Source organism: Dysidea avara, chromosome 4 (assembly GCF_963678975.1).
Source record: "Dysidea avara chromosome 4, odDysAvar1.4, whole genome shotgun sequence".
In the NCBI taxonomy this organism is placed as follows: Eukaryota; Metazoa; Porifera; class Demospongiae; order Dictyoceratida; family Dysideidae; genus Dysidea; species Dysidea avara.
This window is the reverse complement of record NC_089275.1, coordinates 15299783-15308616: the sequence shown is the minus strand read 5'-3', so window position 1 is coordinate 15308616 and position 8834 is coordinate 15299783.

Sequence of the window (8834 nt, the reverse complement as noted above, 5' to 3'; positions counted from 1 at the left end):
ACTGCATGTATGAATTATGGAATCTGATATGGACATGATTTACTAAAATATATTGTGTATCATGTATGTACATTAATTTTTGTGTTTTATAAGAAATTAAAGTTATATTCTAAGCAAATAGCTGCAGCTGTTGCAGGTGGAGATGCAATGATAGTACCAGTATAATTTCATAAATAATATGTACATAGAAGTTAAGAAAATCAGCTTTTGTTATTGCAGGTTGGGATACAATAATAATATACATAGAAATATGCAGTAGAAAATCATTGTTTGTACTGTTTCATTAAGAAACTCTAATAAAACAGTGAAAATTCTAATACAAGTTATACTAACTGAACTACTCTAATAAAGCAGTCAAGTAAACTGATCATTAATAATGGTATAATATGCCAACATATTTATATACATTAGAGGATGTTTCAAAACTACCTGTGCTACACTAATGCATTTATAATTGTAATATGCATGAACACACCTGGTGATCAGGTTATCATAACACTTGCATTATTACATACGTGTACTTGTTGTCATGGCAATTATTCTTACCCTTAGATGCCATGCACCTGACAGCTTGGGGCTCTACTATACAGTAATATAAATGAATTTTATTACTGTACACAACCTATATAAGTTAACACATAACACAGAGATAGTTACACTGAACAACTAGTGAAGTGAAAAGATTGTCATAAAAGCAATAAGATGTCAACTTTTTCTGTGGCTTTGTTAAAGTAGTCAGAAGGACTGCTACTCTTTGATCAATGTTTGTATCAAATACTGTAATATAACAGTAAACCACTATCAGACAGATTGTATGTATTTTCTTTTAAAACGCTGTAGATAAAATAATAATTTATCTGTAACAATACAGTGACAACAGTCTAACATATTATCTCAGGCCTTCTGTATAATAATCTGAAATATTCCTTAGGGCATGTCCCCAGATCCCATAATAGCATCCATATCTTCTGTATTATTCAAACTCCACTGTGTAATTTTATTTGCAAAGTTGCCATACCCACCACTCTCTAGCCTGCTGCACCACACCTGCCAAGAGTATATGTAAGTGTCAGAAAAGTCATGCTCTCCTTGGCTTTTCTTAAGTTGCTTATATATGCAGTGTAGTTTTGTGACTCTCCTCAAAATGCTTGTCACAATTAAGTAGTTGAGCATTGCATTTCCACTTTAACACAATTTTCAGCTCTGGTGCACTTCCAACTAAATCTTCTTAAAGTTATGTTGATGATACGATCTGAACAATAAAGTATACAAGACGGAACAGATTGTAAAATGCTTTATGTAGCTTTCACTTAGTTATAACTTGCAAAAAATGTCTTGAGATTGCACATGAGCTACTGTCCCTGAGAGCATTGGATATATACACTGTACTATAGATATTTACTGAAACAACCACAATGTCATCTAGTTTACTAAGAACTTTGTAACATAATATAGTTTCATTGTATCTTTTGAATATAATAAGTACACACAACCTTTAATTTTAATGCAGTCACAATGAAAGTATTATATTTATTTGATGAACAGGATTATACTTGGTACCAGAGTACATGAAATGTAGTACTGATAGTGATCTATATCGGGACATGTGTATGGAGTTACAATCTTCACCCTAAATATGCAGAAAATATAATTATCCTGGACTCTGTAGTGACTCCATTATCCTCCACAATGTGTAGTGTAGGCATATTCCAATGGAGCACAACACCTGAAATGTGGAACCTCCTCTGTATTCAGTGTAAACTTGAGCAATGTTGATTGACGCCAGTTAAGGGCAGAAACCAGAAATATGATGATCCTTGATGAAGGTTTTGTGGATTATGCATCTATCCAGCCAAACAAATTAATATTCTAAGAAATCAACATGTACCACTGATAGAGGTGTCAATAGATACTCATACATGCAAGCACCATTAGGCATATATATCTTATGATTCTTGATGAAGAAATGTTATTTAATAGATGATTGGTTATGATTTATATTTATATAAGGCATAAGATCATTGAAAACCTTTGATATGCACATTCTACATGCCACAAAACTATCAATAAACTATTATTATCATGTACATTTCATAATCAGGCTATGATATTTAAACAAGCTTTCATGCATATGACTGTTCCATTATGCAATCAATTATCATAATACAAAAGAGTACTGCAGTACTATTCTGCCAAATATTTTTACTACTCAATACTTCAGTGTGCTATAATGCCTTAATAAATAAAGTAATATCCATTTGGTTCCACATGGAGTACATAGAGATAATAAGTCACTCTCTAGAGTTCCTATGGATACATATACATGAAATTGACAAGGAGTAAACATCCTGACAGCCTGGAAGACTCCTGTAAGTGTTCGAGCGTTAATTGGATGGCTGCAGGTTCGAGGCTGCCCAGGTCCAGTCATGGATATTTTCTCGGATGTATATTTTGTGTTGCATAAAAATAAAGTTATATTCTAAGCAAATAACTGTAGCTATTGCAGGTGCATGGGGATGTGTTATACTAACTGATCTACTCTAATAAAGCAGTCAGGTTGCCTGATCATTAATAGTTTATGCCCATTAGAGGATGTTTCAAAACTACCTATGCTACACTAATGTGTTTATAATTGCACTCCATTAAAGAAAAATGTGGAGAAGCCATGATATGTAGAAATAGTACCTGGTGATCAGGTTATCATAGTATACATTCTTGTTGTCATGGAAATTATTCTATACATTTCTTACCATTAGATGTCATGTGCCAGACAGCTTGTGGGCTCTACTATACTGTAATATGAACAAATTTTATTTATCACAACATACTGAAATGAAAAGATTGTTATAAAACAGATAAATTGTCAACTTTTTCTGTAGTTTCATTGAAGTATTTGATCAATTCAGAAGGGCTGCTACTCCTAGCTCTGTATGTATTGCTTTTAAAAGCTACTGTAATTTACCACCACAACAGCAACCACAAAATGATAAATTATCAGAAAGAAAGAAGTAGCTATAACCTGACAGTATGTATAGTGTATCACAGATCAAGCCATAACTGCTTAAGACAAAGTAGGACATAAATGAGCCATTACAGCTTGTCATGGTTAGTGAGAGACAACAATATCACTTGTCTTTGTGGAACATCCTGGCTAGCCAGCTAGAGAATATATTAATTCTTTATCATGTTATCATGTTATTTACAAGTGACTGCACAAAACTATTTTTAACTCAAAAGATGGTTAATGTCTAGTGTTGTGTTGTAAATCCCGAATTAGATTTGTGGAATTTTTCACTTCCACATACAAGAGGAAAATTCCACAAATCCAATCAACTGTTTACATGGTGCTTAGGATATCATTTCCCAACGATAATTGGCATATTATTATAAATAAAATGCGAAGTATACAATTATACTCTTTGAATGTACTTTCAGCACAGCATAAAACAAATACTGCTTGTATTTATTCCATTTTTGTTTTCATGTTGGAACTATTAGTCAAAACATTTTTCTTAAGCTTAAACAGAACAGATCACTTGCACCAATTTGAATAGCATTGGAGATTTGTTGTCTTATTTACCTAAGTATAGGGAATTTTTTGAACTAGTTGTTTCAGTACTGACTAAAGACAGAGTTAATATAAGGAAGACTGCTTATGCTGAGTCAGAACTGTGAAATATATTCTATAGCAATATTTGATGTTGCAAAATAAGATTTAACAATGAAACATTGCTGTGGAATGATTATTTGTTATATATAGCAGCTACAGTATATTAACATCCTCAGAGTGGATTCACCACTGAACTATGTATAGTAAATGTCTTTGTTGCTTGTTTACTGAATTAGAACATATCATTATGTTTATACTACACAAAATGATTATCATTCTTGGAGCAGCACATCAACTGGTCACTAACTTGATATTGTTATCAAAACAAGTTACAAATGAATGAACAAGTGTAGTAAACTAGTAAACACTCAGTATAGGATAAATAATACAATTCTTGTGTATCGACTATTGTGTGGAACAAGGAAGGAAATTCTGTGTTGTGATCTCATCAACGGTCCATTAGATCCCTAATCCCATTGTTTTCATAATTAATCAAATAGCCAACTTTCAAGATTCACTAAGCTACACATTCATGTACAGAATATAGCAATACAATACAGGATATTTTAAAGCCATGTAACTCACTTATTGCTCCTGCCACAGTGCAGCAGCAACAGCAGCAGCACAGAATTGAAAAAATCTTGTAAGACTTCATCTTAATGTACCATAAAATTTCCACACCACAAGTATTCTTTTCTTGCTACTTTAATTTACTGTATGCACAGTAGCTATGTAGTACTGATATTTCTCACCACATCTGCTAACAGAACCAAAAAGGCTAAGTATGGCTAAAAACCTTAATGTGGGAAATTTGGTGTGTGAAAAGAAAGTAACTCACTGGTACTATAGCTTGTCTTCATGGAACAACCTAGCTGGACAGTTATTATACATTAACTATAATCTAAACAAGTTACAAGTGAGTGAACAAAAAATATTTTTAACTAACTAATTAGTTTATTTATGTTTGGTGATGTGTACAATTTCTTGTTAAAACTGGTAATGTATACTTCCCACTTTTTGGAAGAAGAAGATTCCAAAATTCAATCAAAATTTGACATGCTGTCATAACCAGTGGATTATTAGGCCACATAAACTTAATTATAGACTTATTTTCTCATCCACATCCGCATCACCATTTTTCTTACCTCATCAAGGATGTTTTGCACAACTGGTGGCTAAGGGAGACCAATGAGCACCTTTTATAGTTGTTACCTTGCTAGAGTAGTCTAAGAAAATTGCATTTTGAGTCATTTTAGGTAGCTAATTCAGCTAGTTATCTAGTTAGTGGAAATAAAATAAGAATCTGCCCTCCCACACTGCTATAAATTCGAGTACAGGAGGATGAGAAACTAATAAATAAATTTATGTAGCCTTAAGGATGTTTAGTGACAAAATGTGGTAAGTATTCAGGGGCAGATATAGGATTTATAAAAGAGGGGGAGGCTAAGTCAAGGTACTAATCTCTTGGGTAGAGGTGTGCTTAGCAGACTTCCCAGCATGCGGAACTAGGGGGGTCTGGGGGCATGCCCCCTCCCCCCCCCCAGGAAAATTTTGAAAAGTTGATGCTAAAATACTGCAATTTGGAGACATTTCTACATAAAATCCCTAATATTTTCTGCCTGTAGATATTTTATATACTGCCTTTAGATTATAGGTATGGCTCTCTGAAGCATTTTGCTAATGGAAAAATTTGGGTAGGTACAGACAACCAAGAATAGGTGCATGTTAGAATAATAATGCTGAAAGTAGAAAGTTTTGAAATTTGAACAAGAAATTGAGAGCATTTTCAATGGAAATTATGTACCTGAATTAGGTATTGCCATACATATTAACTACACGAGTAGATGAATGAAGCCTTTTAAACAGACCAATGCACTTCATTGTATGTATAGGTGCAAGCAGATTAGGAAAAATTCTATAACAGAACCAACTACATGTTTCCAGTGAATGTTCTATTAGAGTAGTTAGCTGACTGCTCTATTAGAGTATCTCGATCTTGTACACCTCCAATGCTGATCCGGGTCCTTGTTGCATAAACTTTAGCATAAATCCACTGATAATACCTTGGAAAGATGTTTATAAGGTGGTTTTATGAGTATTTGTATTATTAGTGATCATATAATTATGCTAAGACAAAATTTCATTATAATACTCAGCATATTGATCAAGAGTAAAGCCTAAACACGAAGGGGGGGGGGGGCTTCAGCCCCCAAAGCCCCCCCCCCCCCCCTGGATCCGCCCCTGGTACTGTACACATGTTAATACACAGTTACATGTGTACTTCAAACATGATGTAGTAGGATATCAAACTGCAAAGTTGACAAAAGTTCAAAGCTCCAAATATCTTGCACCATGCACTCAGTGGTCTGTAGTATAAAGCTTAGAACCATTAGTAGTAGTACCGTAGTTTTGTACAGAATCAAAAAAAAAATTGTATCAATTGTTTCTCCAAGTTTCATGTTATTTCCTCAGCATAAAGAACTACAATGTAGTCACATACACTGCACAACATGTACAATTATCCCTCTTCTCACACAGTACCACATATGTATGTCCAACTTTATTTTGGCAAGGCTAGAACTACACAACTTGGAAATACCGATAAAAGCTCTTAAAATCCTTTAGCTATATTTTGGCTAATATAGTTAGGACTGCTAAAGAAAAATAATGCATACATCAACATCATCTGGGTGTCATAATGACTTATTTTACATGGAATTCTACCAATCAGTTGTTTATAATAAAATAATTTATTATTATACAAGTATACATATATATATATATATATATATATATATAAATATAAATATATATATATATATATATATATATATAAATATATATATATATATATATATGTAAACATACATCAAGCGTAAGCTTAAAACTATGGACTATTCATGTACCATCATCAGTATGTGTACTATTATAAGTGATATCACCATAGGTGCGAAATTGTTTAGGTTAAGTTAAGACTATACAGCTTTGTTATTAACAAGATAACCACCTATGCAAGCCTTCAGGTTCTTTCTACACTACTACTGGTCATTCAGAACTAACCTCCTCGTCACTTCCTACCAATTGACATACTAACACTATTGCTATGATAATAACTTGACTGGATGATTGACCAGCAAGTTCTGGAACATTGACAAAATGAATTATTTCTCTCAACTCTCAAAGGTAACTGCAAATTACATAGTTGCAGTGAAATCTCACTTACGTAGCTAGCACTTCTACAATAGGTAACCGACCTCATCACATTAAACATAATCAATAGATCAAAAACATAGTAAGACATGCTTCATTAATAAGACCATCTCAATATGTGCCCTATTAATGTGGTTTAAATGTACTGATAAAAAGAATGATCAAACTGTAGCTAGTGGAATGTTGTTAAAGAGAAGTAGTAGTCTACTTGTCATGGAAAAGTTAAGAGAACCTGGGTACAGTTACTAAAGTTGAGCATTGGAAATTATGTACAACTATATTATGTACTAAGAATTCTGTAGAATTATTGATAATCATTTCAGGCAGAACTATCTAATATATAAACAACTACTGTAATGTGTATAAGATATAAAGATATGAATAATTGGAGCAATATAGTATTACTTCATAATATTGACAACCCTTAATATAATATATAGCATCACGCAATCAATGCTCACTGCAGTTACAACATTATCTCACCTCATTAAATGTACTGAATATCAGAGTAATACAATAAGTCAACTTCAACAATCTAAAAGCAAAAACAATGTATACATGCATACATATTATTGTGCCTGTTATGAAAATGTGCATATCTTTACCTGTCCCCTCTTCTTCTCTATCTTGGTATGCTTTGCCATTAGCCATACACAAGATGCCTCATCAACCAATCCCTAACAGAGACACAACAATAAGATAAACACAATACTGAAACATACAGAATGATCCTTCACACTAGAAGATACATATCACAACAGAAACTGGGTTACCAATCCAACTGCTCTTTAGTGCTTTAATGCAATGGAAATTATATGACTGTTCTATTAAAGTAATATAATAAACACTTTAGAGGAATCCTAAAAAGTGACTACTCTATTAGAATACTTCACAAGCAGATGTGTGCTACATATCTGCAATAGTTTAATGGCTACAACTGACAGAGATTTTTAGAGTGTGACCACACAACTTCAAGTACGTATCAAAACATTTAGGTACATATAATACAAACTTTGGTTATTAAAATATCATATTAAAAAGAAGAAGTGATAGTCATCACACAATTCCCTCATCAGATTGGTACTGCTACAGAAAATCTTATCCTCATCAGGAATGCTGACATAGGTAGCATGGCTCTGGGTACTGTGAACAAGCAATCAAATAAAATAAATACAGTCTGAAAGTGTTTTAAGAAATTACAGCCAACAAATTACTCTAAAAGTACATAAAGTTTGCCCAAACTATTTCAAACCAAGTAATCAATAAAACTGTGGAAAGTACTTTTTACAATATCACACAACCTTTGGCATACTTTAAAAGTTAAAACAGCTTCCCCATAATAGTCCATAGTATTCCAATTATCTATTGCAACTACACTGTATGTTCATTTACACTCAAGATGTACAGGTGGAGAGTGTACACTGTATAGCTTTCTGTGTACACATAGTAACTGTTCATAGTACTAATTGCTGATATTTAAATATTTAAAAAAGTTGCAAAAAACAGTGCATAAATTGTGCTATCGACACGTCTTCACACATCATAAATTTGATGACTAGGTGCTGTACAATTTTGTAAATAACTCTAACAGTAAATGTTGCTTGTGACAGCCTAATGGTGGATCTGTGATAAATACATATACTAGTACATCTTTCCTTTCTAAGTATGAATCACACTTCATATAATATTCTCTGAAATTCTTCACATCAATGATCATTTAGGTAGTTAGCAATAGTATAAAAACCATTAGAGTTTGTACTCACTTCACTTCAACTAATCATTACTTATTAGTGATAAACTTGTTAACATTATAAGATAATTTACAATGAAGATCTTTTCACTGGCTATTGGATGTTTCTTGATCATTAGCACTCTGCACTCTTCCTCTTCAGCTGTTCCTACCTTACAACTACAACAACATCAAGCTCCTCTTTCACATGTTAAACGAAATCAAGATGACAGAAATGCTTTATTCATTGCATATAGTTGTCAGATAATGACAACAATTGACATT